Genomic DNA, 12,331 nt, shown 5'->3' on the forward strand with positions numbered 1-12,331 from the left:
TCCAACAGAAATGCTTGTGTTCCTAGCCCCAACAGAAATGCTTGTGTTCCTAGCTCCAACAGAAATGCTTGTGTTCCTGGCCCCAACAGAAATGCTTGTGTTCCTAGCCCCAACAGAAATGCTTGTGTTCCTAGCCCCAACAGAAATGCTTGTGTTCCTAGCCCCAACAGAAATGCTTGTGTTCCTAGCCCCAACAGAAAGGCTTGTGTTCCTAGCCCCAACAGAAATGCTTGTGTTCCTAGCTCCAACAGAAATGCTTGTGTTCCTAGCCCCAACAGAAATGCTTGTGTTCCTAGCCCCAACAGAAATGCTTGTGTTCCTAGCTCCAACAGAAATGCTTGTGTTCCTAGCCCCAACAGAAATGCTTGTGTTCCTAGCCCCAACAGAAATGCTTGTGTTCCTAGCCCCAACAGAAATGCTTGTGTTCCTAGCCCCAACAGAAATGCTTGTGTTCCTAGCCCCAACAGAAATGCTTGTGTTCCTAGCCCCAACAGAAATGCTTGTGTTCCTAGCCCCAACAGAAATGCTTGTGTTCCTAGCCCCAACAGAAATGCTTGTGTTCCTAGCCCCAACAGAAATGCTTGTGTTCCTAGCCCCAACAGAAATGCTTGTGTTCCTAGCCCCAACAGAAATGCTTGTGTTCCTAGCCCCAACAGAAATGCTTGTGTTCCTAGCCCCAACAGAAATGCTTGTGTTCCTAGCCCCAACAGAAATGCTTGTGTTCCTAGCCCCAACAGAAATGCTTGTGTTCCTAGCTCCAACAGAAATGCTTGTGTTCCTAGCTCCAACAGAAATGCTTGTGTTCCTAGCCCCAACAGAAATGCTTGTGTTCCTAGCCCCAATAGAAATGCTTGTGTTCCTAGCCCCAACAGAAATGCTTGTGTTCCTAGCTCCAACAGAAATGCTTGTGTTCCTAGCCCCAATAGAAATGCTTGTGTTCCTAGCCCCAATAGAAATGCTTGTGTTCCTAGCCCCAACAGAAATGCTTGTGTTCCTAGCCCCAACAGAAATGCTTGTGTTCCTAGCTCCAACAGAAATGCTTGTGTTCCTAGCCCCAATAGAAATGCTTGTGTTCCTAGCCCCAACAGAAATGCTTGTGTTCCTAGCCCCAACAGAAATGCTTGTGTTCCTAGCCCCAACAGAAATGCTTGTGTTCCTAGCCCCAATAGAAATGATTGTGTTCCTAGCCCCAATAGAAATGATTGTGTTCCTAGCTCCAATAGAAATGCTTGTGTTCCTAGCCCCAATAGAAATGCTTGTGTTCCTAGCCCCAATAGAAATGCTTGTGTTCCTAGCCCCAACATAAATGCTTGTGTTCCTAGCCCCAACAGTGGATCGGCATCAAAGATTCAGCGAAAGAAAGCACTTCCATGTTTCGTGTCCTCTGAATTATAAATTTCCCCCATTGACATTCCATGTAATGCAACTTAATACCCTCAGAAAGTATTCACACCCCTTGACTTTTTCCACATTTTGTTGTGTTAGTCTGAATTTAAAATGGATAAATTGTCATTTAATGTCACTGGCCTACACACAATACCCAATGTTTACTGATTAAATGTAAAATGAAAAGCAACATTTAAAAAGGTATTGTCTGATATTATTCATCCTAATCAGACAGGTTTTTTTTTACATGGACGATACATTGGAGATAATATAAGACAAGTACTGGAAACAATAAAACATTATGAAAAATCTGGGAAACCAGGCCTGGTATTCATAGCTGATTTTGAAAAGCCTTTTGATAAAGTACAACTGGAGTTTATATATAAATGCCTGGAATATTTCAATTTAGGAGAATCTCTTATACAATAGGTTAAAGTTATGTATAGTCACCCCAGGTGTAAAATAGTAAATATTGGCAACTTCTCAGAAAGTATTTAACTGTCAAAAGGAGAAAAACAAGGTTGTCCACTATCGGCATATCTATTTATTATGGCCATTGAAATGTTAGCTATTAAAATCAGATCCACCAGTAAGATCAAGGGGCTAGAAATCCTCGGATTAGAAACAAAGGTGTCATTGAACGATTCATGTTTTCTATTTAAATCCACAATTTGGATCCCTCCAGAGCCTCATGAAGTTAGTTGTAATTTCAGTTTAATCCTCCAGAAAAGATAGAACAAATATTACAACAAATATTATGGTTGAATTCAAATAGACTTTGAAAAATGGCATCTTTTGGAAATACAAATATTACAACAAATATTATGGTTGAATTCAAATAGACTTTAAAAAATGGCATCTTTTGGAAATACATTTTTAGAAACAGTATAATCTTTGTAAATGATATCATTATTAGGAATGGTGGAGTTATGTCACACACGCAACAATATATGGAAACGTCTGCTCTACCCAAAATTACAACCAACTAATTGCAGCATTATCGCAAAAACAAATGGAAGAGGCAAGTGGAAGGGAGAAAAGGCAAGAAACTTGTCTGTCAGCCCTGCATTGAAGACCAACATTGTTTAAAGGAACTTGTCTGTCAGCCATGCATTAAAGACCAACATTGGTTAAAGGAACTTGTCTGTCAGCCATGCATTAAAGACCAACATTGGTTAAAGAAACTTGTCTGTCAGCCCTGCATTAAAGACCAACATTGGTTATAGAAACTTGTCTGTCAGCCCTGCATTAAAGACCAACATTAGTTATAGAAACTTGTCTGTCAGCCCTGCCTTAAAGACCAGCATTGGTTAAAGGAACTAGTCTGTCAGCCCTGCATTAAAGACCAGCATTGGTTAAAGGAACTAGTCTGTCAGCCCTGCATTAAAGACCAACATTGGTTAAAGGAACTAGTCTGTCAGCCCTGCATTAAAGACCAACATTGGTTAAAGGAACTAGTCTGTCAGCCCTGCATTAAAGACCAACATTGGTTAAAGGAACTAGTCTGTCAGCCCTGCATTAAAGACCAACATTGGTTAAAGGAACTAGTCTGTCAGCCCTGCATTAAAGACCAACATTGGTTAAAGGAACTAGTCTGTCAGCCCTGCATTAAAGACCAACATTGGTTAAAGGAACTAGTCTGTCAGCCCTGCATTAAAGACCAACATTGGTTAAAGGAACTAGTCTGTCAGCCCTGCATTAAAGACCAGCATTGGTTAAAGGAACTAGTCTGTCAGCCCTGCATTAAAGACCAACATTGGTTAAAGGAACTAGTCTGTCAGCCCTGCATTAAAGACCAACATTGGTTAAAGGAACTAGTCTGTCAGCCCTGCATTAAAGACCAACATTGGTTAAAGGAACTAGTCTGTCAGCCCTGCATTAAAGACCAACATTGGTCTAAGGAACTAGTCTGTCAGCCCTGCATTAAAGACCATCATTGGTCTAAGGAACTAGTCTGTCAGCCCTGCATTAAAGACCAGCATTGGTTAAAGGAACTAGTCTGTCAGCCCTGCATTAAAGACCAGCATTGGTTAAAGGAACTAGTCTGTCAGCCCTGCATTAAAGACCAGCATTGGTTAAAGGAACTAGTCTGTCAGCCCTACATTAAAGACCAGCATTGGTTAAAGGAACTAGTCTGTCAGCCCTGCATTAAAGACCAGCATTGGTTAAAGGAACTAGTCTGTCAGCCCTGCATTAAAGACCAACATTGGTCTAAGGAACTAGTCTGTCAGCCCTGCATTAAAGACCAACATTGGTCTAAGTAACTAGTCTGTCAGCCCTGCATTAAAGACCAACATTGGTCTAAGGAACTAGTCTGTCAGCCCTACATTAAAGACCAACATTGGTTAAAGGAACTAGTCTGTCAGCCCTGCATTAAAGACCAGCATTGGTTAAAGGAACTAGTCTGTCAGCCCTGCATTAAAGACCAGCATTGGTTAAAGGAACTAGTCTGTCAGCCCTGCATTAAAGACCAACATTGGTTAAAGGAACTAGTCTGTCAGCCCTGCATTAAAGACCAACATTGGTTAAAGGAACTAGTCTGTCAGCCCTGCATTAAAGACCAGCATTGGTTAAAGGAACTAGTCTGTCAGCCCTGCATTAAAGACCAACATTGGTTAAAGGAACTAGTCTGTCAGCCCTGCATTAAAGACCAACATTGGTTAAAGGAACTAGTCTGTCAGCCCTGCATTAAAGACCAACATTGGTTAAAGGAACTAGTCTGTCAGCCCTGCATTAAAGACCAACATTGGTTAAAGGAACTAGTCTGTCAGCCCTGCATTAAAGACCAGCATTGGTTAAAGGAACTAGTCTGTCAGCCCTGCATTAAAGACCAACATTGGTTAAAGGAACTAGTCTGTCAGCCCTGCATTAAAGACCAACATTGGTCTAAGGAACTAGTCTGTCAGCCCTGCATTAAAGACCAACATTGGTCTAAGGAACTAGTCTGTCAGCCCTGCATTAAAGACCAACATTGGTCTAAGGAACTAGTCTGTCAGCCCTGCATTAAAGACCAGCATTGGTTAAAGGAACTAGTCTGTCAGCCCTGCATTAAAGACCAGCATTGGTTAAAGGAACTAGTCTGTCAGCCCTGCATTAAAGACCAGCATTGGTTAAAGGAACTAGTCTGTCAGCCCTACATTAAAGACCAGCATTGGTTAAAGGAACTAGTCTGTCAGCCCTGCATTAAAGACCAGCATTGGTTAAAGGAACTAGTCTGTCAGCCCTGCATTAAAGACCAACATTGGTCTAAGGAACTAGTCTGTCAGCCCTGCATTAAAGACCAACATTGGTCTAAGGAACTAGTCTGTCAGCCCTGCATTAAAGACCAACATTGGTCTAAGGAACTAGTCTGTCAGCCCTGCATTAAAGACCAACATTGGTTAAAGGAACTAGTTTAATTTAAGGACCAAATCATTGACAGCTGTGCCGTATACAGAGCATTCAGAAAGTATTCAGACCTTTTGAATTTATCCACATTTTGTTAGGTCACAGACTTATTCAAAATGGATTCAATTGTTTGTTTTTTTCATGAATATACACACACAATACCTCATAATGACAAAGCAAAAACAGATTTATAAAAAAAACTGAAATATCACATTTGCATAAGTTTTCAGTCCCTTTAATTCATTGTTTTGTTGAAGCACCTTTGGCACGATTACAGCCTCAAGGCTTCTTCGGTACGACACTACAAGCTTGGCACACCTGTATTTTGCGGAGTTTCTCCCATTCTTCTCTGCAGATCCTCTCAAGCTCTGTCAGGTTGGATGGGGAGCTTCGCTGTTCAGCTATTTTCAGTTCTCTCCAGAGATGTTCGATCGGGCTCTGGCTGGGCCACTCAAGGACATTCAGAGACTTGTCCCGAAGCCACTACTGCGTTGTCTTGGCTGTGTGCTTAGGGTCGTAGTCCTGATGGAAGGTGAACCTTCGCCCCAGTCTGAGGTCTGGTGCAAGTTTTTAATCAAGGATCTCAACCCCTTGTTATGGCAAGCCTAAGTTCAGTAGTGAAAATATGCTTAACAAGTCACTTAAGTTGCATGGACTTTTGAATTACTACCTGTAACCCACACAAACAATTATCTGTAAAGGTCCCTCAGTCAAGCAGTGAATTTTAAACACAGATTCAACCACAAACACCAGGGAGGTTCTCCAATGCCTTGCAAAGAAAGGCACCTATTGGTAAATGGTTTAAAAAAACATTAAAATAAAAAAGCTGACATTGAATATCCCTTTGAGCATGGTGAAGATATCAATGACACTTTGGATGGTGTATCAATACACCCAGTCACTACAAAGACACAGACATCCTTCCCAACTCAGTTGCCGGAGAGGAAGGAAACCGCACAGGATTTCACCACGAGGCCAATGGTGACATTAAAACAGTTCAGAATATAATGGCTGTGATAGGAGAGAAACTGGGGATGGATCAACAACATTTGATCATGTTATGGGCATGCTTGTCAACGGCAAGGGAGTTTTTTTAGGATAAAGATACATGGAATAGAGATAAACACAGGCAAAATCTTAGAGGAAAACCTGGTTCAGTCTGCTTTCCAAGACACTGGGAGACAAATACACCTTTCAATGGGAGAATAACCTAAAACACAAGGCCAAATCTACACAGGAGTTGCTTACCACGACGACATGTAATGTTCCAGAGAGGCCTAGTTACAGTTTTGACTTAAATCAGCTTGAAAATCTATGGCAAGACTTTCAAAATGGCTGTCTTGCCATTCCAGGTGTGCAAAGCTCTTATAGAGACTAAGAGACAATATATGCTTGATCCGACAATGTGGTCGGTGGCGCCTTTATGGATGGTGTGACGCAGATTGCGGAGTCTCCGGAGGCACGTAGAGGCCAAATTGAGCTCCGTACCGCATCAAATAGCTCCGCGTTAACCTGATTAGCAGACGTCGAATTGACCATGAGACCCTGAAAGACTCACAGCTGTAATCGCTGGCAAAGGGGATTCTAACATGTATTGATTTAGGGGTGTGAATACTTGTGTAAATGAGATATTTCTGTTTTTAATTTTCAATTAATTTGCAAAAGAAAAATCTAAAAACATGTTTTCACTTTGTTATTGTGGCGTATTGTGATGTCATTACGGGGTATTGTGATGTCATTACAGGGTATTGTGATGTCATCACGGGGTATTGTGATGTCATTACGGGGTATTGTGATGTCATTACGGGGTATTGTGTATAGATGGGTGAGAAAAAAACAATACATTTAATCCATTTTGAATTCAGGCTGAAACAACAAAATGTGGAACAGGTCAAAGTGGTTTAAATACTTTGATGGGACTGTATAAATGTAGATAATAGAAAGCGTTGTTGAACATTTTGTTTTCCAATGTTTTATAATAATAAAAAATAACATTAATCTAAGAAGTAAAACTCATAGAAAACAGCACTGATGGTGATAGAAATATAGATGTTTTCTAACAAAAATGACATTACGTCTGCTAAATGACGCAAATATAAAAAGGTACAACTCCATAGAAAGGACTGGTTAAGATTGAGAGATTTGTATGTTTTTGTATTGGAAAAAAAAGAAACATTCCACCCAGTAGTAAAATTCAATGTTTATTGGCCACACATCAAAACAGTATTTATTTTTCATTTCAAGAGGGAATGTATAAGGTATAGACTATGAAAGTGCAAATAGTATTTTAAGGATTAGTTACTTTATAATAAAAATGTAATGGCTTTCCAACAACATTTGTCTTTTTAAAAATTGTATATATTTAAAAAAAAAGTAAAATGCCAAGAAAATCCAAATTCAAATGTCATTTCATGTTTTACTCATTTCATTTCCTGCACAGCTGAAACTGTTACATCAAGGACAAATCAATTTACATGACTGATGTCCCCACAAGTTCACCAGCTTCGTGTACGGCACTCACAGCTTGACGTTTGCAAGACACGTTTCAATGCAATAAGTTTCTTCAGCGGACTTCCAATGACTTCCAATACAAATCACACTAGGTTTGGCTAAAGATCAATGACTTCCTATACAAATCACACTAGGTTTGGCTAAAGATCAATGACTTCCTATACAAATCACACTAGGTTTGGCTAAAGATCAATGACTCATACAAATCACACTAGAAAGATCAATTTCCTATACAAAAAGATCACACAAATACACTAGGCTTGGCTATCAATGTTTGGCTAAAGATCAATGACTTCCAATACAAATCACACTAGGTTTGGCTAAAGATCAATGACTTCCAATACAAATCACACTAGGTTTGGCTAAAGATCAATGACTTCCTATACAAATCACACTAGGTTTGGCTAAAGATCAATGACTTCCTATACAAATCACACTAGGTTTTTAACGTTGAAAAATCAATATCATTTATAATTCATTAATACTTTATATAGGCAACAAATCAATACAACTTGTTTTTTTTCTTTCAAAATTAGTTATTCAGTATATCTCGATATCTATTTTCAAATCGTAATAAGAAACTTTCAATTTAAATAAATACGTCTGTTTTTTTCCCCCTCCAGGATACTTTTATAAATACCCCCCTGCATTTTGTTTTATCAAACCCATAGATATGTCTGTCCATCCAAGAACAACCCACAAAACCCACAGACATACATTTTATAAATACTTTTCCCCCAACCCAAAAACCCACAGTCAAACACTCATCATCAACTTGTAGATCAGTTATCAAACAACCACAGATATGTCTGTCCATCCAAGAACAACCCACCAAAACCCACAGACATGTCTGTCCATCCAAGAACAACCCACCAAAACCCACAGACATGTCTGTCCATCCAAGAACAACCCACCAAACCCACAGACATGTCTGTCCATCCAAGAACAACCCACATGTCTGTCCATCCAAGAACAACCCACCAAAACCCACAGACATGTCTGTCCATCCAAGAACAACCCACCAAAACCCACAGACATGTCTGTCCATCCAAGAACAACTCCACCAAAACCCACAGACATGTCTGTCCAAAAACAACCCACCAAAACCCACAGATATGTCCCACAGACATGTCTGTCCATCCAAGAACTGTCCAACCCTCCAAAACCCACAGACATGTCTGTCCATCCAAGAACAACCCACCAAACCCACAGATATGTCTGTCCATCCAACAACCCTCCAAAACCCACAGACATGTCTGTCCATCCAAGAACAACCCACCAAACCTACAGACATGTCTGTCCATCCAAGAACAACCCACCAAAACCCACAGACATGTCTGTCCATCCAAGAACAACCCTCCAAAACCCACAGACATGTCTGTCCATCCAAGAACAACCCACCAAAACCCACAGACATGTCTGTCCATCAAGAACCCTCATGTCTGTCCATCCAAGAACAACCCACCCCACAGACATGTCTGTCCATCCAAGAACAACCCACCCGCAACAAAATAACTAACAAACCAGTAAATCAGTATTCAATATCATCAGGTCAAAATCAGAGATGTAATTTATAAAACATGATATAAATACAACACTCTGGGAAACAACTTGATACGACACTAAAGAGAGGCTACAATTATAAAAATTTATTTTAAAAAAGTATCAGGTTTGGACAAGTGTTAGTGTTGTGAGTGGAATTTCTATAACGTGTGTTTGTAGTTTGTACACTAAAATGACCAAAAGTATGTGGACACCTGCACGTCCAACATCTCATTCTAAAAACATGGGTATTAAATATGGAGTTGGTCCTCCCCTTTGCTGCTATAACAGCCTCCACTCTTCTGGGAAGGCTTTCCACTAGATGTTGGAACATTGCTATAACAGCCTCCACTCTTTGGGAAGGCTTTCCACTAGATGTTGGAACATTGCTGCTGGAACAGCCTCCACTCTTCTGGGAAAGCTTTCCACTAGATGTTGGAACATTGCTGCTATAACAGCCTCCACTCTTCTAGGAAGGCTTTCCACTAGATGTTGGAACATTGCTGCTATAACAGCCTCCTCTCTTCTGGGAAGGCTTTCCACTAGATGTTGGAATATTGCTGCTATAACAGCCTCCACTCTTCTGGGAAGGATTTCCACTAGATGTTGGAATATTGCTGCTATAACAGCCTCCACTCTTCTGGGAAGGCTTTCCACTAGATGTTGGAATATTGCTGCTATAACAGCCTCCTCTCTTCTGGGAAGGCTTTCCACTAGATGTTGGAATATTGCTGCCATAACAGCCTCCACTCTTCTGGGAAGGCTTTCCACTAGATGTTGGAACATTGCTGAGGGGACTTTCTTCCATCCAGTCACAAGAGCATTAGTGAGGTCGGCGTATTGATGTTGGGCGATTAGGGCCTGGCTCGCAGTCAGCGTGCCAACCATCCCAAAGCTTTTCGATGGGGTTGAGGTCAGGGCTCTGTGCAGGTCAGTCAAGTTCTTCCACACCCATCTCGACAAACCATTCCGTATGGACCTTGCTTTGTGAACAGGGGCATTGTCATGCTGAACAGGAAAGGGCCTTCCAAACAGTTGTCTCAAAAGTTGGAAGCAGAGAATCATTTAGAATGTCATTGTATGCTGTAGTTTAAGATTTCCTTCACTGGAACTAAGGGGTCTCGAACCATGAAAAACAGCCCCAGAGCATTATTCCTCCTCCACCAAACTTTACAGCTGGCACTATGCATTCAGGCAGGTAGCGTTCTCCTGGCATCCGCCAAACCCAGATTCGCCGTCGGACTGCCAGATGGTGAAGCGTGATTCATCACCTGTGCCAGCGAACGCTTTCCACTACTCCAGAGTCCAATGGCGGTGAGCTTTACACCTCCAGCCGACGCTGCATTGCGCATGGTGATCTTAGGCTTATGTGCGGCTGCTAGGCCACGGAAACCCAAGAAGCTCCCAACGAACAGTTCTTGTGCTGACGTTGCTTACCAGAGGCAGTTTGAAACTCGATAGTGAGTGTTGCAACCGAGGTCAGACCATTGTTACGTGCCAAGCGCTTCAGCACTCAGGTGGTCCCGTTCTGTGAGCTTATGTGGCCTACCACTTAGCGGCTGAGCCGTTGTTGCTCCTAGACATTTCCACTTCACAATAAAAGGACTTCCAGTTGACCGGGGCAGCTTTAGCAGGACAGAAATTTGACAAACTGACTTGTTGGAAAGGTGGCATCCTGGGGACGGTGCCACGTTGAACGTCACTGAGCTCTTCACTAAGGCCATTCTACTACCAGTGTTTGTCTATGGAGATTGCATGGCGGCGTGCTCAATTTTATACACCTGTCGGCAACAGATGTGGCTGAAATAGTCCGAATCCACTCATTTGAAGGGGTGTCCACATACTTTTGTATATATAGTGTAGCTACACACGATTACTTACTGTAAGACCTCTGTAAAATGTGGTAATACATTTAAAATGATTGACATAAAGGCACTGTCATGAATTGCGTAGAGAACCATTTTTTTTTACAACACATTGAACCCCTCTACTGTAGTTGCTGAGTCCCATCAAGGCTTAAAACTTTCATAACAGGTTTATATATATATATCTTTATAAAACGGTCCGGTTTCCTCATTCGGCCTAAAACCAGTTCTGGGCTAGATAGAGGGCAGTGGTGAATAGACATTCTCCATTGAAAGTGATGTTTAGTCCAGGACCAAGGGGCTGCCTGAGAAAGCAGCCTCATAATAGTTCAGAATGAACCAGTGACATCATTATTAGGTATAAACATTAACAGCGTATCTGATTACAATCCTACGGTTGTTTTCCTATTGGAGTGAACAGCGTAGCAGATTACAATCCTACTGTTGTTTTCCTATTGGAGTGAACAGCAGCAGATTGTTCCTCTTCACAAAGACAGTCTTCTAATGGGCTACTAGCCTCGTCCATCTTCACAAAGACAGTCTTCTAATGGGTTCTAGCCTCGTCCATCTTCACGAAGACAGTCTCCCTAATGGGTTCTGGCCTCGTCCATCTTCACAAAGACAGTCTTCTAATGGGTTCTAGCCTCGGCCCATCTTCATGAAGACAGTCTTCTAATGGGTTCTGGCCTCGTCCATCTTCACGAAGACAGTCTTCTAATGGGTTCTAGCTCGTCTCCATCTTCACGAAGACAGTCTTCTAATGGGTTCTAGCCTCGTCCATCTTCATGAAGACAGTCTTCTAATGGGTTCTAGCCTCGTCCATCTTCACCAAGACAGTCTTCTAATGGGTTCTAGCCTCGTCCATCTTCACCAAGATAGTCTTCTAATGGGTTCTAGCCTCGTCCATCTTCACCAAGACAGTCTTCTAATGGGTTCTAGCCTCGTCCATCTTTCACCAAGACAGTCTTCTAATGGGTTCTAGCCTCGTCCATCTTCACAAAGACAGTCTTCTAACGGGTTCTGGCCTCATCTTCATGAAGACAGTCTTCTAATGGGTTCTGGCTCGGCCCATCTTCACGAAGACAGTCTTCTATTGGGTTCTAGCCTGCCCATCTTCATGAAGACAGTCTTCTAATGGGTTCTAGCCTCGTCCATCTTCATGAAGAAAGTCTTCTAATGGGTTCTAGACTTGTCCATGAAGACAGTCTTCTAATGGGTTCTAGCCCCGTCCATCTTCATGAAGACAGTCTTCTAATGGGTTCTAGCCTCGTCCATCTTCATGAAGACAGTCTTCTAATGGGTTCTGGTCCATGAAGACAGTCTTCTAACTTCATGAAGACAGTCTTCTAATGGGTTCTAGCCTCGTCCATCTTCACGAAGACAGTCTTCTAATGGGTTCTAGCCTCGTCCATCTTTCATGAAGAAAGTCTTCTAATGGGTTCTAGTCTCGCTCCATCTTCATTAAGACATCTTCATGAAGAAAGTCTTCTAATGGGTTCTAGACTTGTCCATGAAGACAGTCTTAGTCGTGGTTCTGTTTCGCTCCCATCTTCTACTCAAGACAGTCTTCTAATGGGTTCTAGCCTCGTCCATCTTCATGAAGACAGTCTTCTAATGGGTTCTAGCCTCGTCCATCTTCA

The sequence above is a fragment of the Oncorhynchus gorbuscha genome, unplaced genomic scaffold (assembly GCF_021184085.1).
Source record: "Oncorhynchus gorbuscha isolate QuinsamMale2020 ecotype Even-year unplaced genomic scaffold, OgorEven_v1.0 Un_scaffold_3675, whole genome shotgun sequence".
Taxonomy (NCBI): domain Eukaryota; kingdom Metazoa; phylum Chordata; class Actinopteri; order Salmoniformes; family Salmonidae; genus Oncorhynchus; species Oncorhynchus gorbuscha.